Source organism: Tenrec ecaudatus, chromosome 3, assembly GCF_050624435.1.
Source record: "Tenrec ecaudatus isolate mTenEca1 chromosome 3, mTenEca1.hap1, whole genome shotgun sequence".
Lineage (NCBI taxonomy): Eukaryota > Metazoa > Chordata > Mammalia > Afrosoricida > Tenrecidae > Tenrec > Tenrec ecaudatus.
In genome coordinates, this window is record NC_134532.1 from 124,407,147 (window position 1) to 124,426,846 (window position 19,700).

Below are 19,700 nucleotides of genomic sequence, written 5' to 3' on the forward strand. Positions count from 1 at the left end.
AGAAGAAGAAAAACAAAACTCACCGCCATCAAGTCAGTTCTGAGGCAAATGCCACCCTCTAAGAGCCACTGCTCTGTGGGTCTCCATGACTCTCTCTTTTTTTAGCATAGACTTTCAGAATACCTTTCTTTGTTTTAATTTATTTTTAAAAAACATTTTATTGAGGGCTCTTACAGCTCTTGTAATAATCCATACATCAATTGTATCAAGCATCTCTGTACCTGTGTTGCTATTATTGTTTTCTAGACATTTGTTTTTGATTGTGCCCTTGGTGTCACCTCCATTGTAGAGACCCACATGTTTCTCCCATGGGGCAGCTAGTAGCTTTGAAATGCCAATCTTGTGATTAGCAGCTCAATGCAAAACCATGGTAATGGGCTGTCAAAAAAAGTGAAAATAAATCTATCTTGGAAGGAGTACTTCCAGAATGCTCCCAGAAATGAGGATGGTGAGGTCTTACTTAAGTATTTGGTCATGTTACCAGGAGAGATCAAACAGAACACACAGTTCCTGCCACCTACTCTATGCTGCCTGATACCATTGATACGGCATAGGAGTAGCATTTTGTCAGAGATAAGGCAACACTGGTTGCAGCAGTGCTTTGCTAGGCAGCTGCCAGAGTTCAGGCCAGATTCAAAGGAGGACAAGCTCTATCATTCCTGATGCCAGATGGATGTCATATTCTTCTAAAATAATCCAGGTTCTGTGATAATTTGCTTAGACTCCAGATTGGATAACATGGTAAAAGGACACAATCCCGATGACACCTCTCCTAATTTTAAACCGGATGTATTCCCTATTTTTGTTCACACAACTGTCTCTTGGTTAACATAAAGGTTCCACATGAGCACCAAGAAATGTTCTGGAATTCCCATTTGTGTTAGTGTGGGTTGCCTAGAGAAACAAATTCATAGACACCCGTGTGTATAAGAAAGAGCATTATATATAAGAGCAGTTAAATACTGAGAAAACATCCCAGCCCAGTCCAGATCAAGTCCATAAGTCCGATTATAGCCCATATGTCTGATACCAATCTATAAAATCCTCTTCAGACTCACAAAACACATGAAATGACGCCGAATGCAGGAAGATCACGGACCAGTGGGTGATAAGTCTTGTGGATCCAGTGGCAGTGTGAGCATCTCAGCGCTGGCAGGGGTCTCCACAGGGCTCCTCCAGCTCAGGGCACTAGCATAGTTCCTTGTGCCTTGTCAGCTGGAAAGTCTCCCAGGGAGTGAATGAGTGACCCCGCCTCCAGTGAGCTATTTATCTCCTTAGCGCCTCCAAATAAGGCCATCCAGCTGAGCCCTGATTGACAGGCCAACCTCCATCCCATTCACTCTTTAGTCTCAGAATAGTAACAGATTATGTAACTACCACACCATTCTTAAGGCTATCCAAAATCTATTCTGGTCTATACAGTCAAATGCCTTTGCATTGTCCATGAAACATAAATAAAATATTTCTGGTATTTTTGGCTTTGATCCAAAATCCATCTGGCATCAGGAATGATAGCGCTTGTCCTCCTTTGAATCTGTCCTGAACTTCTGGCAGCTCTCGATCAAAGCACTGCTGCAACCAGTGTTGCCTTATCTCCAACAAAATGTTACTTGTATGTCGTATCAATAATATCATTCTATAATTTGTGCCTTCTCTTGTCACCTTTCTTTGAAATGGGCACAAGTACAGATCTCTTCCAGACAATTGGCCAAAGAGCTGTCTTCCAAATTTCTTGTCATGGAGAAGTCAGGTCTTCCAGTGATTAATCAACTTATTGAAACATGTCAATTGGTTTTCGATCAATTCCTAGAGTCATTTTTGGGGTTTGGCAATGCCTTCAGTTCAGCTTGGACTTCTTCCTTTGGTACCATTGGTAGAGTCATATATGTGACTCATATAGAGTCATATATACACACACACACACATATATATATATATATATATATATATATATATATATATATATATATAGAGAGAGAGAGAGAGAGAGAGAGAGAGAGAGAGAGAGAGACTCTATGCTTCCCACATCATTTACTCTTTTGCTTACAGAATCCTCCCATTTTACAAGTCCCCCAGGCTTCAATTGTTTCCTTCCTTTTTTCAGTTTAAGATAAGAGTGAGCATGTTCATCCTTTATGGTTTTCATACTCTAGGTCTATGCACAATTCATTCTAATATTTTACTTTGTCTTGATGAGCTGCCCTTTGAAATTTTCTGTTCATCTCTTTTACTTCATCATTTCTTTCATTGACCTTAGTTCTTCCAAAATTAGGAGGAAGTTTGAGTCTTCTAAAATTCACTTTGACGTTGACTTTCTTTCTTGTCTTTGTAACGACCTTTCACTTTGTCCTGTATGGTGTTCTTAAAGTCATCCCACAGCTCATTAAGTTTTCTGTCATTAGTGTTCAATGCAGCAAATCTGCTCTTGACCACAGTATGACAAACCTTTTGTATAATAGAATTAAATGGTGCCTGCTCTTATGCAATCTTCATGATCAGTGCATTATTTTCTATTAGTACCTTTTATGTCAATAACTTTCATTGGATTGAAATACTTATTTTGGACTCTTTGCCCAACATGCAGTCCAAAAGCATATTATCGGGCTTTTTCTTTAGGTGCCTGTGTATGGCTTTGACTAGCAGTCTTTCAGTGACTTGTCAGCTACTGAACGATTTATGGCACCCAGGAATTCTGGCATGATAAAACTATCATTAATCGCACCACTCCTCTGTCACTTTGTCACACAGTAGTGAGTTGAATGTTGCATTGAAGCTGGAAGCTGTGCCACTCATATTTCCAATATTAACAGTCATTCATATGGATGAGGAAACACCAGCAATTCAAACCTTATTGAAACTATTAACTGAACAAGGGATATAAATGTTGATCTCTAAAGGATCTTGGTTGAAATCAGAGAATACCATAAAGATGCTTACCTATATTCATGTGAAGACTCATTAAATTATTCAACAGTAATACGTGAATCATTTACTGATAAAGTTTGGAAGATTAAAAAATTACACCTCACCATAAAGAAAATAACAATCCTCATAACTGGATCAATAAGCAGCATCACAATAAACGGAGAGAAGACTGACGGTGTAAAGGATTTCATTGTACTTGTGTTTTTAAATCAATGCCCACGCAAATGGTGGAAGTACAGGGATAAAGAAATCACAGGATATGCTACACTGAGCAAGTTGGCTACCAAAAAAATTCTTTTAAGAGCAAAGATGACACTTTGCAGTGTCTGAGCCATGCCATGGCAGTTTCGGTCACCTCTTAGGTCACCTCTTGGAAACTGAAAGGAAAAGCGTAGACCCGTACAGGTACTTTGGAATTTTGTTCTTATGTTAGTGAAGGCTATTGAAAGTATCACAGGCTGTCAGAAGAACAAAAAAATTGTGTTGGAAGAAATAGCGCCTGAATGTGCCTTCGTTTTAGGTACTGCATTTCATCAGGAGAGAGCAGCTCCTGCAGAAGGACACCAGTGAAGGGAAAGTCAGTGCAAATGAGGCGGATTCACAACATGATCGACACCGTCGCTGGAACAATAGGCTCAAACAAGACTGACAGTGGAAATGGGATAGGACTGGGCAGTGCTTCATTCTGTTGTCAGAACTGACTCCATAGCACATCACATACTGCTAAGCAACACCTACTACAATACAGAAGATGGTAGAAGAATTTATGAATTTGAATTGTGACTCTGGAGAAGAATACTAAAACTATCGTGTACTGCTAAAAGAACAAATTGATCTGTATTGGAACAAGTCAGGCCAGAGTGTGTCTTAGAGGCAAGGATGGCAAGACTTGCTCTCACTTACTTTGGGTGTGTCTTCAGGAGAGACCAGTGCCTGAAGAAGGATATCGTGTTCGGTAAAGTAGTGGTGCTGGGAAGGTGCTCAAGAGATGGAGCGACACAGTGGCTCCATCGATGGGCTCGGGCGCAGGAACAGTGGTGAGGCTGGTGCAGGGCTGGGCAGCATTTTGTTCTGTGGTGCACAGGGTCACTGTGTGCCGACGCTGGCGTGATGGCACCTCACAGTATTCAATATTGTCTTTGCCTTCTTTGAACTTGATTTAATTTTCTTCATCTTCAACCAGAAGTCACATATGTACAATCTATGGTCTGTTCCAAGGTCACCCAACAGCCTTGCTTTAGCTGCTGGTAGTGAGCTTCTCCATCGTCTCCTTGTACAGACATGATACATTTGATTTCTGTGCATTCCATATTGAGAAGTCGGGGTGTGTGGGCACCATTTCTGTTTTTTTAATTTTTTATATGTTTGAAACGAACTTGTTACTAAAGACGCCAAGTCAACCAGTTTTACGTTTTCTCCTCTTTTTAGCCACTTAGACCAACATTTGGGTCTGAAAGGTAAGGAATCTGGAGGGTTTTTTGTTTCATTTTATCTTTAAAGAAACACACACTGCATAGTTAGACAGCCCATCTCAGCAAATGAAATCAGAACAATGTCCCACTAACCCCTCCCCCATAAATGTGGTCCTCTCTCCCCACTCCCCACCCTTCCTCCCTCCCCCATCAGTGTACCATCTCTCCCCTCTCCCTGTTTCCACACTGTCCTTGGCTTCTTCCTAGTCATCCAAGTATAATCTTTTGATGTGGAAACCCTGTTTCTTTTTGTAGAGTAGTAATACAAAATAATTCCTTATAGTAATGATGTTATTAAATATTTTTGTTGTAAAATTGACTAAGTTTGCTAAGCACAGTGTTCTCTAGTTTTGCCCAAGTCTTGAGGTGGTTGAGAGAGATGTCATTGTTTTTCATTGATGCATAATATTCCACTTATGAATGTACCAGAGTTTGTTTATCCATTCCTCTATCATCAGAGTTTTGGATTACTTCTAAATTTATGGAGATTGCTGCAATAAACATAGGTGTGTATATGCCTATTCACGCAGTATTCTTTATTTCTCTGGGAAATATTCCCAGGAGAGAGATTTCTGGATCATAAGGTACTTGTATTTGCCTTTGTTTGAGGAAATGCCATCCTGATTTCTGCAGTGGTTGCACAAAGTCTACAATCCCAAGAGCATCATCATTTCATTGAAAAAATGTTATTTACAATGAAGTAGTTGTTCTCACAGAATTCTATCATGTGCTCTCCAGACTAATTTCTTACACACAGACTGTACTTTCCAACTACTCCTTCGTCTTTGTTTCCAAGTTCACATTGCAAGTGCAGATAATTACCATTGCACAAGGGCACTGCCAGACTTCTCCAACTTCTCACTCATTGTCTTGAATTGGTGTTACGAAATTTTGGATAAATGTTGAATTGACTAGATGGCCTTGTTTGAAGATACATATCCGAGCACAGACAGCATTGTATTTCAAGATAGATCTTGCACCTCCGAAGGTATCTGGCTTCTCTCAGAGAAATGAGTAAGAAAAGCTTGAGAGACAATGTGAGCAAGATAGGAATCTTGGAATTTTATAATATATTTTAGCAGTGATATCTGAACACCTTTTTTCTTAGCAAGGCAGTCATTAAGTGGATTATGCATTAAGTGGATCGTACAATCTTGTACATACAAGTAGGTTGGGGCCATAGAAACCATCTTAGGAGGCTTCCTACCACATTGATTTTACTGGTCCCTTGGTCTGTTTGTTTTCCATCACTATAGGATTTCTCCTGATTATCAGGTCAGGTCATGTTTAGATGAACCACAAATATGGAATTAATACTTCCCAGCTGGGTAATGCTCCGCTTTGTTAATGAATAGATTGCAGATATTTATTTAGAACACCTAAACCCATACTGGGAAATATCACTGTCCCTGACACTACAGAGTTCATCGTATGGTTCCTCCAAGCACAGGTACCTGCTGCTCTGCCCCCGGTGACACAGTGCGTTACCAGTTGGCCTTCTAACCAGAAATTGAGCAGTTTGAAAGCCACCGGCTGCTCCCTGGGAGAGAGATGAGTCTTTCTATTCCCAGAAAGATGCACGGTCTCAGTGTTCCTCAAGGGCAGTTCTGCTCTGTCCTTCAGGGTTATTCTAAGTCTGCATCAGCTCAATGGCTGTGAGTTTTTTGTTTGTAAGCTTCTGGTGAAAAGTGATAATCATTCCTTGCTAAGAACATGTGGAATGCTTCATGTAGTTCAGCAAGTAGTCTGCTCTGCTTCAATCTAGATTCCTCTTCTGTGTATGTCAGTTTGCTCTGTTTCTGAAAAAAAAATTTTTTTGCCTTTCTTTCCTAATGTGGATGTCCATATTTCAGAATATTTATTCTATTTGCAAGAAATCCTTGGTCCCAGCTAATGCAATTGCACAAAGGTCACTTTAAGTACAATGTTTATAAATTGATTTCTACAGAGGCTTTGCTTCCTGTGCTCCCAGATGCCCTCAAAATTCTTGCTGCCTGTGTTAGTTGTTAACCTCAGGAATGGCTTTTGTCTATTTGCTTGGCCCTGCAGCTCCTTCTCATGCCTGAAAAATCCATGTGTGCCCTGGTGTCTGTTCTGCCATCTTTATTCCTGGTCCTCAGGTTGGAGTGAAAGGGATGCTTTCCATCATATTCCCTTTGGCAGGATGAGCCGGTTTGGGGTGTCTGAATTGAAATGTGAGCCTGCCATGTCTGCAGCGCCGTGGCACCAGCAGCACCTCAGGAGGAAGACTCACTAGAAGGTTTCACAGTAATGGCTTCGTTGCCACCTCTGGTAGTGACAGACAATCATAGCCGTTCTGCTCATCTCATTGGACCACTTCTACAAAACTTGTTTTGCTTTATGATAATGGAAACTATCGAGCGCTTCATTTATTTTGTCTTCTCTCTCTCTCAGATAGTGGGCTAGAGAATTAAAAATCAGGAGGCCTTCCATAGGAATTTAATTTTCTAAATGAATGACTTTAACTAGCTTATAAAGTTCAGTTTTACACTGGCACATTGCCTTGTAATAAAATATGAGAGATTTTATAAAAGTGGGGAATTAATGCACTTTGTAGATTTATACAAGATTCTCTGTCCTCTATTTTTTAGAAACCTTTGATTCAACATCATAAGAAAGTTAATAAAATAAATAACATAAATCCTTTTATTCCCTGTTTTTAATCTTTATATTCCTTCGGTCTTACCAAAAATAATTATAGAGACAAGAGAGATTGTTATTTTTATTCCAAACATAGAAGATGATTGATTATTGTGTTTTAATGGTTATTATTTGTTTATAATATAGAGATAGCTTTTCTTTGTTTTAGCTTCATGTAGTAAAATATCCAAGATAGGGTTCTGGTTTATTAAAGACTGGGTTTTTGTTGAGGGAACAGCATAAAAGTATGAAGATTGTGTGAATTCAGGTGTGTGATGTTTTCAACAGCGTACAAATCATAAAATGCAATTTTCTACTTTTAGTGCCAAGTTCATGATACTAAATGGCTTAGAAAATTGTATTAGGTAATTTTCTCTAGTGCATTTGATGCAAATTGCACTAATATTGTGAAGTGCCTTTGTTTGACACATTTTCCTGTAAGTTAAATAAATTAAAATTTCTGAAGGATGGAATTGGGTCAAGATGATTATGGTTAGGGAGGTGGCTTATTCCCCTCCAATAGCATTAAATATGGTTAATTCCATGCATTACTGATATCAACCTAAGCAACTTCACCATTTACTCTAATGACCACTTTCTTGCTTATCTATTAGATGAAGGCTGCTTTGTCTAATAGTTGTGCAATAACGTGTCTTTATTTCTGCAGATGTACGCATATTAGAAGATGTTACCAGTGTCTTCCATAAAAAGAAAATGTTTTATCGCCCCAATTAGCTATTTTCAGAGGCATCTAATAATGAGGGCTTCATTTGAGGTTTTAAAAAATTATATAGGAATCTGAAAGAAGATAAGACTTTCCCATGGCCTTTTAGTGCTCAGAAAAAGGACGTGTGTTACATTAAAGACATTTGTGAAATGATAAAGACTTTTATGGAATGATAAAGATATAAAGCTGATGAAGATACAGGCAACAAAAATGCTATACCCAAAGCAAGTCTTTGTTTTCTCACACCTTTAATTTAAGTTATAATTTTACTCCCCAATTTTTAGGAGACTGTTTTTCATGCTGTGCTCAATTTCCCGTGATGCCTGCTTCAGGGCTCTGACTCAGACTGCATCTGACATATACTGTATGCTTAAAATAATGTGCACACTTATTTAATGAATGCTGATTGCACTAATGTATTAATCTCTGGAACTACCAGATTTCCTTACTCTTATATTAGTATAACTTCAAATAACTAAGTGAGTTACCTTTTAAGTAAATAAAACTAGACGAATTAATGTTAAGGTACTAGATTTATCTACCTCTTTCTAGACACTTTCCTTTTTACTTTTACCAGGAAGAAAAACATACTGATTAATTATATTTAGAGGGGGTTCTGCCCTCTAGGCAGAATGAGGTTCAGGAATTCACTGTACTATCCCCAGTATCACAATGCCAAGCCAGTGTCTTCTACTGAGACGAAATGAAAGAGAGCAACCAAGCTAATTTACATAAAATGATAGAATAACTAAAATTGGCTACTCTCTGAGTGTTTCAGTTGAGGGTACACATCTAGTCACACTAGTGTTATCACTGGCACTTTGAAATCTGCACAGTTCATGAAATTCTGCAAGGCTTCAGTTTCTATTTGAAAGTTGTCCAGAATCTCAACACTTTCTTTATTTTGACCATTGTATTTGCATCACTTGTTTGAGAGGCATTTAAAGATAACTATATCTATATAGAAGAAACATGGATTGAATAATAGAAAAATGAAATTGAAGCAGGTTAAATACGAGTATAGTCTGCAAATAGTTATTTGTAAAAATATTTTAATATGTTGCTCTTGTCGTTAGGTATCATTGAGTAGACCCAGTTTGTCAAAGAGAATTTATTTATAACAGAGAAAAAAACTTAACTGTCCTGAGAAATCCTCACAATTATTCTTATATGCGGGCCCATTGCTGTCGCCATCCTGCCAGTTCATTTCATTGAGTGACTTTGTCTTCCTGTTACCTTTTCAGTCACCAAGCATGTTGCGCTCTCCAGGGATGGGTCTCACCTGATAACCTGCCCCAGTACATCGGACAGAGAACCTTGACATTCTTGCTTCCAAGGGGCATTCTGGTTGTACTTCCCTAAGATATATCTATTTGTTCTTGGAATCCAGAGAAATTTCTATATTTTTCAAATTATAGTTCAAATGGATCAATCTTCTTAGGTCTTCCTTAAGCAATATCCCACTCACACGCATACGAAGCAACAGAAAACATCAAGGGTTGGGGCAGGTGCCCGTTAGGCCTCATGGTGACCTCTCTGCTGTGCAACACTCTCCAGAGGTTTTGTGCAGAGATTTTCTCTTGGCTGCGGCTTCCATGAGCATTGATGTGGATCTAAGGAAGACAAAATCCTTATCAACTGCCACATTTTCTCTGCTTATTAACCTGTTATTGCAGTTCTGAGATTTTGGTCTTCTTTACAGTGAGCCATAGTCCATACGGAAGGTTACAATTCTTGATGATCTTCATCAGCAAGGGCTTCCAATCCTCCTCGCTTTCATCAAGCAAGGTTGTGTCCTCTGCCTCTGGCAGGGTGTTAGTAAGCTTTGCCCCAATTCTAATACTGCATTCTTCTTCATATAATCCAGCTTCTCTGATTATTTCCCCAGCATACCGATTAATTGAGTCTTGTAAGAGAATATGACACTGACATAGTCCATTCCTGATTTTAATCCATGTAATATTCCCTATTCTACTCACACAACTCTTGATTCACGCACAGCTTCCACAGAAGCACAAGGTAGCATTCTGGAATTCCCATTCTTCGCAAGGTTATCACGTTTGTTATGATCCACACCGTTGGATGCCTTTATCTAGCCAATAAGATACAAGTAAACCCCTTTCTTGCATCATCTTATTTCGGTCTGGAGCCATCTGGTGTGAGCAACGATGTCTCTTGGCCTATGACCCCTCCTGAATCCAACCGAAGCCTCCGCTGCGCCTTGTCGATGTACGGCTGCAAGCATCATCACATGATGCTAGTAAAATTCACTGGCCTGAATGTCAATTCTATTGTTTTACAATTTGAGTTTTCTCTTGTGTCTCTTTACTTTGGAATGGGGACAATTATGAATCTCCTGCAATCAGTTGATCAAGTAGCCGTCTTCCAAATCTGGTGGCATCAAAGAGTGAGCGTTACTAGTGCATCTTCAGCTTGTTGGTTGAAACATTTCAATTAGTATTCCATCAAATTTTTTTGCTAATGCTTTGAGTGCAGCTTGGATTTCTTCCTATATCACCATGTCTTCCTATATTTCTTCCTATATGGTTCTTGCTCATATACTGCTTCCTGAAATAGTGGATTGTCAACTAGCCTCCCTGGCGGTAATCCCGAGTGTGACTCAGGGTAAATGTTAACTGTGTATTAAAGTTTATCATACCTGGGATGTCTACTAGAGAGATTAAAATGAGTAATTTCTTAAGAATGACAGGCCTACAATATAAAACAACAAATTTTATGCAAAACAGTGGGGGTACAAAATTACTGACATAATTGGACCGCCAGGGTGTTTAATTAGTGGACAAACACTCAAAGACGGGTGCAAGAATAAATCCTCTTTGGCAACCCAAAACTCATTGTGCAGTATGAGTTTTGATACAGAAGAGAAGGGACATGTCAAAAAAAAAAAAAGAATTAGACTGCCACGGAGGCTAGTTCTTTCTGGTGCAGTGACTGTGTATTTTCTTTCCATCTTCTCTTCATGCCTCCTGCATCTTTCAGTATTTGGCCTAGAAGCTTTCCACATTGCGAACCAAGACTTGGGCTTTGTCTCCAGTTCTTCCATTTAAGGCATGCTGCGTGCGTGCATTCTTCGCTGATCTCTAAGTCTAGGTATGTGCACGTCATTAAAGATTCCACATTGTCTTCCCAAGTTGCCCTTTGAAATGTTTGTTCATATCTTTGACTTCATTTTTTCTTCCATTTGACTTAGCTGCTGTACATGTCAGAGCAAGTTTCATGGTCTCCTCTGACATCTACTTTGATCTCTTCTTTCTTTCCTGTTTTTTTAACGACCTTTGGCTTTCTCCGTGAGTGATGTTGTTGATGTCATCCCCCAGCTCCTCAGGTCTTCTGTCATTAGTTTTTAGTGCATCAAATCTGTAATGGAGATCCTCTTGAAATTCAGGTGGGATCGTTTCCAGGTCTTATTTTGGCTATTGCAAACTTGTTTTAATTTTCGTCTTTCTTTCAGCAATTGATGGTCTGTTCCACAGCAGACCCTTGGCCTAGTTTTTGCGATGTATATTTAGCATCTGTATGTTTCTTCCTACAGATGTAAAAATTTGATTTTTGTGTATTATTCCATATGGAGAAGCCCTTGTGTATGGTTACTTTTTGTATTGTTGAAAAAAGGGTTTTTTGCTAAGAACAAGTTGTTGCTCTTACAAGAGTCTTCGGCCTCATTGCTATCACCAGGATCATATTTTTCGACGACTGCTTTCCTCTTTGTTTCCAACTATTGCATTGCTATTGTCAACAAGTTTCAATGCATCTTGATTACCTTTGAAAATAGATAGTGATTATGGTAAGAAGTTAGATACAGGCCTCAAACCTCTTAGAAAGTTAATATTTGGAATTTACATATGGTAAGTATGGTAACCCCACGTTTGGGTTCTCTGTATCTAGGTTTTAAAGAAGTACAAATGATCGAGTTGCATACCTAATTTGTCATATCATTGCCATTCTAAAGGGCTACTGTAAGTCATCGCTTCAAACATGCCTGCCACTCTGCAGGAGCAGGTGAAGCTGTCTGCTCCTGCACAGATGTAAAATGTCAGAAAATCAAAGGAGCAGTTCCACCCCATCCTACAGAGTTGCTATGAGTCAGAATCAAATTGATGTCATGTGTGTGTGAGTGTGTGTGCATGCGTGTGCATGTATGTGTGCATGTGTGTTAATAAATTCAACTTTAAAATGCTGTTGTATAGAGGAGGTCATTTATGTCCTACAAAAGAGGCAGAACAAATACCATAACCAGAGGTGCTTGTGATTACTCAGAAGATTGGAGACTGAGACAAAATGGTTTTACAGAGATCAGAAAGAGTCCAAAGATATTGAGTGATGTTCCAGAGATACCATTGATCTTGAGAGGCAGGATGAATTCGAACCCAGTTACCTGACACCCAGTCCAGTGTTCTTGCCTAGAATAGCTTTTGTCAGAAGCATGAGTGAATATCCTCATGGCAGGGTTTGTGTGTCATAGGAGATATCAAATAATATTAATTCATTATAAGACAGGGAGCACTTGCCTCCAATGCATTAACAATAGCCTGTTGATCTTTTTTTTCCTGAGCATTTCCATTAATATATTATTTGGTGCCACCAACTGAATGACTTCTGATATGCCAAGATGATAGAAAGGAGACATTATTGTTGTTTTCAGCCATGAGTATGAAGGCTTCCAGTAAAATCATTCATTTTGGATTGAGTGACTTGTCTTACAGATCTTTCTGTTAACGTGCATGTCATACAGAAAGAGGGTGCAAGCCTTAACGGCTTCCATAATAGGGAAAATGAGAGGTGTACTTGAAAAAGAGGCGTATTACCATACATAATGGAGGTAGACTATTCAGAAAGAAGCTCCATGGAAAATAATTCTATGATTTCAAGTTATTGCTCTAAGAGAAAGTGATTAAGAGTAAAGAATATCAGTCTGGCTTGAGTTTCTTCTTGTCATAAGTCATGGCAAGCTTTGACCTTTTTCCAGTCTCAGCTTCCAGAAGTGCAGAATAAAATGATTTCACTGAGCTACTACTAACATGTTTTGGGGAATTTGAGAGAAGTGTATTCTTATATTTGCTTCAGAGTAGTAGTAATATCTGAAAGTTCATTTCTTTTACTTTTCCTAGAAATATGAGACTATCTCAATAAATGAAATGACTTACTTTTCAGCACCCATTGCTTTTTAAAACCCAAATTCTAAAACTATGCTAAATTCTGACAGATATACCCTGTTTTCTTTTGTCTGTAATATTTAAAATTTATTTTATAAAGCTTCATTCTAGAAAGAATTTATGATCTTTTCTTCAATATGCTGTCCAGTAACAGAAGGTGTAATTCATTGAAAAACAGAATTATTGAGCTGCCCAAGATGTGGCAAGTCATGGACGGAAGTGCACAGCCACTGGATAGGACATCCCCTGGTGTCTCATCAATTTCTAGACCCGTGATGGTTGTGATTACTAACATATTACCTGGTCTTACTGGCTTTAGTGCTTATTCATTGAAATTGCTATTTTAAATGCTTTGAATAACTTTGCTCATTTCTCATAACAACTCTAAAAGGTACATTTGTTTCCCCTGTTAAACATATTTTACAGAATAAAAAAAAATAAAAGCAAAAGATGTAAAATTACTTCTCTAATTTTGCTCTGGGTTGTATGGAAACAAAGCAGTTCTGATTTGCACCCTGGCTGTGCACTCTGTTTCCTCTTTTTACATAGATGAAGAGTAGAGTCCCAGACACTCTAGGCACCAGGAAAGCTTGAAACCGAAGTCAGTTCAAATTGCCTTTTTTTTTAAACACACGATATGAAGTAATAAAAATATTCATTGTATTTTATTTTTACTTCTAAAACTGATTTTCTATTTACTTCCATTTAATTTCATATTGTTTCTATTATTTTATCATCCTTAATTTATACCCATATTTATGATAATATATAATATTTCTAAATAGTTCCTTAGCTTTGGTAACATGTTAAAATTTATTTACTGAGCACAGGAAGAAGTGCCTCAATATGTCTCTGTAGTGAGTTTAATTTTTTTAAATGTATGAGTATTTTAGGAGGTATCAATCCTAGGTACTTTGAATGCATCCCTGAGTCTACATTGACATACTTGACAATTGTTCAAAACAGCTTGAAAAAACCTTTTTTGGTAGCAGTAACAAGAATGTTATTTTGTCCAGTAATGGGGGACTAAGAGTTCCTCATTTTGAAATCATAATTTGCATAGTAAGAACTACAGTCACACAGCTATTAATGAGAGGGCAGAGACCAAAACTTAGCTTTCCCATGGAGATATTCAATAGAAATTGAAATTTATTTTGTTCTAATGCAAACTGAAAAACTCCACAGCAGATGTTGATCAAGAGCAATTATGAATCTACATTTTAAGGAGAAATTATAAATGAGAAACACTCAGAGATGGCATAATGTTCTATTTAGTTGTGTGGATAGCTTAAATAAATTAAAAATCCTCTTTCACATAGATCAAGCTTAGTGCAAGTGATTTTGCTTTAAAATAGCTTCATTTATCTCATATTCTGCAATCATAGAAGCATTTGGATTTCCATTAATTTTAATGTGAATTGACTGCCCTTTCAGAAATCATGATGGATACTTAACTCTTCTTTGTATTTATTCTAATATAAAGCATTAACAATATAAGTAATTATAAGTATTCATTTTATAATATTTCCCACATGGTGCTGAGCATATACAACTACCTAAAGGATACTATATGTGATTTCCCATTTTATAAAGCAAGCCCGCTTTGCTATTAATTTTCTTTAAACTGTCTTCATTGCCATATAATTCATGTATCATATAACCCAATGGTTTAAATGTATTAAAAAGGTGTGCGTTCATCACCATAGTCAATTTTAGAAAACTGTTTTTATTCTTGTATCTATGATTATTATCTCCTCATTTCCTCCAAACGCCTCTGCCATAAATAACCCTAAGAGAATATTAATCTAGTCACTGTCTCTATAGATTAACCTCTCCAAAATTTCATACAAATAAAATCATACCAGAAAGGCTCCCAACAAAAGCAATAAAAGAAAAGAAAAACTTTAATCCAAAAGAAAGCAGAAAATAATAAAAAGTAGACAAGTTAAGATTTGGTCAAAAAAGGAGACAAATGGTAAGATACTAACTTCGCTTCATTAGTTGTCATTCACTTTTCAGTGCACTCTGTCTGAGGGAAAGAAAATTCACATCTTTGAACAATAAACAGAGGCAACTATGGGTTCTCTTTGACTCTGCTTTTGTCACTGGATAAATTTATAGCATCTACCCTGCCTGCTGGATATTTTTTGTTTCTTTTTTGTTATTTGTGTCTTAAACATATGATATACTTTCCACACAAAATCAAAACATTCAACTCCATTCTTTTTTATATAGACATTCTTCCAACCAAAACATTTATTCAAAACCTTATGCCACCAAGAAAATCAAATGCCATATTGCATTTAACACATCTACTACATTGTAAATTTTAAAGCTTTCAAAACAAGCAAACAAAACCCCCATTTTATTAGAATGCAATCCAGACATCATACCATTCAATATTTCAGGCATATGAAGGCGTGCTGTATAATCACCACCACGGTCAATATTTAAATATTTTTTTCCTTCTTGTACTCCTGGATATTAGCTCCCCACATGCCCCTTGCCCGTTCCCCAAGGAACGCTTACTCTAGTTACCATTGCTATAGACTCACCCTTTCTGAGTTTTATATAACAAAAAATCATAGAAAAATACACAGCAGAAAGTCAAGAAGGGCTACCAACAATGATAAAATACAACAGAGAAACCCCAGTTTGAAAAAGAAATTTTTTTAAAACAAAATTTTAAACATCAGATCAAGTTTAAAGTGTCAAGAGGGAGATCAAATAATAAGGTTTTAACCATTTGAGTCAGAATTTTCATTTTAATGTACCGTAATTGTATCCCAAGACTTCCCGGCTGGTGACTAGGAAGAGCCTCAATTGTGCTCAGAGGCTAAATCACTGGAGGCTTATTTCATACATCGGTCCTGCAAAACTATTTTGGGCTTCCACTGTCATCCAAAACCTTCTGTCAACTAGAACTTCATAATCTGACTTCTGATACCATTCCCTCCACAGGGTTTGGTATATTGATTACAACCTTTGGGCCATGCATTTTGGTGTGTTTCCTTCATGCGTGGTCATTTAGCTGGCTATTTGTTTGAAAACAAGCATTAATGAACTCAGACTCTCTTCCTTCTGATAGCTGGGCACCATCGAGATTCTTCACTACACTTTTCTGTAAACCCATATCTTCCACGGTTCCTTCATGAGGGTGCATATCAAATTGGGTAGGGTCATGTTGTAAGAACTAATTGTTCTTAGATTGGAACCAGTATTAGTGTGAGTCCCAAATCCATTGCTACATCCATGAGCAAAAACACAATGAAGACCGAGGAGTGCCTAACCCAGGCTCTAGTATTTCCGATGACCTCACATGCATTGAAAAGTTAAACAATGCACAAGAATGGCGAGAGGACAATGGTAGAATTTGAATTATGGTGTTGGCAAATAACGTCGAATATCATGAACTACCAGAAGAATGAGCAGATCTGTCTTGGAAGAAGTACAGCCAGAGTGCTTGCGTGAAGACAGGAGAGTGCTGTTTCTTCTCACTTACTTTTCGTCTGTTATCAGAAGGAGTCAATCCCTGAAAGAGACTTGATGCTTTGATAAAATTGAGGACCAAACGAAAAATAGTATCTTCCGTGGCATGGACTGGCACAGTAACTGCAACACTGGACTCACACATAGCAATGATTGTCAGGCGGTCACAGGACCTACATAGGGTCTGTATGGGTGGAAACGGACTCATCAGCACCTCACACCAACAACCACATACTTGACAACGTAATAAAGTTCAGACCTGGGTGACATTTCATTCTTGTCAAATACTTTATATACATAATTTTATTAAATCAGCACCACACCTTATGCAATAGGGTATACTATTAGTACTTTGCTAAGAAAGATATATAAGCACTATAGGTTAAATTGCTTCTCAAAGTAATAAATACACTGTACGAGATTTCTAGAGCTGCCATCATAAATACAAACTTGGAGGCTCAAAACAGCAGAAGTGTATTCTCTCATAGGTAGGAATGGGAGAAGCCTAAAATTAAGCTATCAGCAGCGCTACTGCGCCTTCAAAACCTCTAAAGGAAAATCGATGTTCTTGCCTCCCAAGTGCTGGTGGCTTTGGGCATTCCTTAGTTTGACAGACGGACACCTGATGATTTCATGGGTTGTGCTACTAACTATAAAGTCATAAATTCAATAACTCAGGGAGAAAGATGAGACTGTTGACTACAGTAAAGTTACAGTCTTGGAAACCCATGGGTAGATTTCTACACTCTGCTGGGTTGCTATGCGTTGGAATCTACTCCATGGCAATGAGTTTGGTTCTGGTAGTTTGAAGCAATGTAACTGTAATGTCTGTGTCTTCTCTCTCATGACTTTCACTCTTCTTTCTGTACATGGTCTCTTTTAAGGGCAATTGTTCCTGGATTTAGGACCCACCCTAATCCGTCTATCCCACCTGCATTTCAAGAACATCTCAAGAACAAATTTGATACATAGATCACTAATGACAGCAGACCTGATGAACTGTGGGAAGCCATCGAGATCACCTTTCATGAAGAAAGCAAATGGTCATTAAAAAAAAACAGGAAAGAAAGAAAAGATCGAGTGCATGTCACCGGAGACTCTGAAACATGCTTTTAACTATAGAGTAGCTAAAGCGAATGGAAGAAAGGATGAAGTCAAGGAGCTGAACAGAAAATTTCAAAAGTCAGCCCGAGAACACAAAGCAAAAAGTTATGATGAAATGTTTAAGGACGTAGATCAGAATACCAAAAGATAAGAACATGCTTAGCATATCTGAAACGGAAAGAACTCTAGAAGAAATTTGAGCCTCAAGTTGCATTCCTGAAAAATTCCATAGGCAAAATATTGAATGATACATGGCACTTCAAGAGAAGAAGGGAAGAATATACAGCCACTCTTCCAAAAAAGATTTTTTTTTAGTTTAAAATTTCAATACTATCCCAAGGAAATCATTTCAGGTGTCCATCTAGCCTTCGTGGTGCCTGAAGACCTCAAAATCATGAAAATTAAATTTTTTTAATTAAAAGTTTATTGGTCAAAAGGAATGTCTTTTGATCCGGATTCTTCTACAGCATCTTCACTCAACATGGTCATTGATGGTAGCCAGGTACCATCCAGTTCTTCTGGTTTCACCACAAGGGAGACAGTAGTTCATGGAAACAGGTCATAGGAATAATTTAAAACATCAATATGTCCAGTAGGTTATCAATGTTCAAATATATCACAATTTAATATATTTAGTGTAAAGGTTGTTGAAATTTTCTATAACTTCACTTGTATTTTAAGGATCCCTGCTGGCACTGCTGCTAGACACAAGAAGTGGTTGGAAAGTACTGCCTACTGTAAGTGAGGAAAACGTCTTGGCTGCTTCCTTAATGATTTGCATCTGAGCAATGCTCTGGGTAGTTCTATTTGCTCCTACAGGGAGGGTCATTGTTGGTTGGAATCAACTGGATGACTGTGTTACTTTTTGTTGTTTGTCTTGGCTCTCTTGTTTCTTAATAGTCAGCATTGGTGGAGTTCTTTTTCTGTTTAGAAACAAATTTGTTCAATTCTGAACAAATATATACACTGTCCAATTTGTTGATTTTGTTCAATTCTGAACAAATATATGACTTTCTATTATGAATGTTGTACCATAATATTCATTTTCTATCATCTCAATATCCAAATTCAACCCTTAATCATGTATACTATAGAAATTGCCTTCATTCTCAATTTGCAGCCTCTCAACCAACCATCAATCCTGTATTCCATAGTGTAAACCAAAGCACCTTACTAAAATTAGGTTTTAATTATATATTTCTAGTGAGTGAAATAGAGTCATGGAGGAACAGTGGGTTAAGTTAGTGGCTGCTAAACACAATATTGGCAATTAAAATACTGTAGGGAAAAGATGTGGCCGTCTCCTTTCTTCAAGATTCTTAGCTTTGGAAACGCCATGAAAGAGTTCTGCTCCATCCTGTTGGGCCAGTACGAACGATGCACAGTAGTCAGTTTGTGTTTGATTGTTGTAAGAGCACACAAAAGTTTTTCTCAGATCCTAGCATGGTTGTATTTATCTTTCTATCCTTTTTTTCCTTGGTCATTTCTAGTATAAATCGCAGTTATGCCTTTAATTTGCAAGAACATACGATGCAGATGCTGTGATTGGAACAGTGCAGCCTACTGCTCTTCACACACGAATCTCTTTCAGGATCTATTAGAAGTATTTCAGAAAAGCTTAAATATAATGCCTTACCTGGATTATATGTCCCTTCTGTATGCTCTTATAGCATCCTATTCTTACTGGTATGTTATAGCATTTCTCACACTTCCTGCTGAGTCGGTTTGATTGAGTGAGGGATGATATGTTTCAGGTTTATTTCTAGCATTAGCACAATTCTTAACACGTAAAGTACAATCAACCCAACGAGTGAGTGATTTTAATCTGTTTGACTTTGTGTTTTCCAATGACATATTTTTACCCTTAAATCTGCTTTCATAAAGGAATTAAATAACTTCTTATAATAATATGTAGAAAATAGTGGATCACCATACTATTACTTAGCTGTTTAGGTTGAATATAGCAATCTCCCATCCCCATATTTCTTTCTTTTCCTCTCTCCACTGCAATGCATAGAAACAGGATGCTTCATCTTGCTATTTCTAACGTACCTTTTATTTAATAGACTGCACCCTTTATTCAGATATAGCTACAGACTATCTTTCTCAAATAATGTCTGCTAATTTTATGCTGACAATTTATTTACC

The 19,700-nt window shown here is 37.7% G+C and overlaps 1 non-coding gene across 1 annotated transcript; it reads left to right on the forward strand.

The window, feature by feature from the left end:
* The first annotated feature begins 10,558 nt into the window (after window positions 1-10,558).
* LOC142444225 (small nucleolar RNA SNORA40) lies at window positions 10,559-10,680 on the forward strand. The gene has a single exon (XR_012783876.1). It is a non-coding gene; the product is annotated as a small nucleolar RNA SNORA40 (small nucleolar RNA).
* The last annotated feature ends 9,020 nt before the right edge of the window (window positions 10,681-19,700 follow it).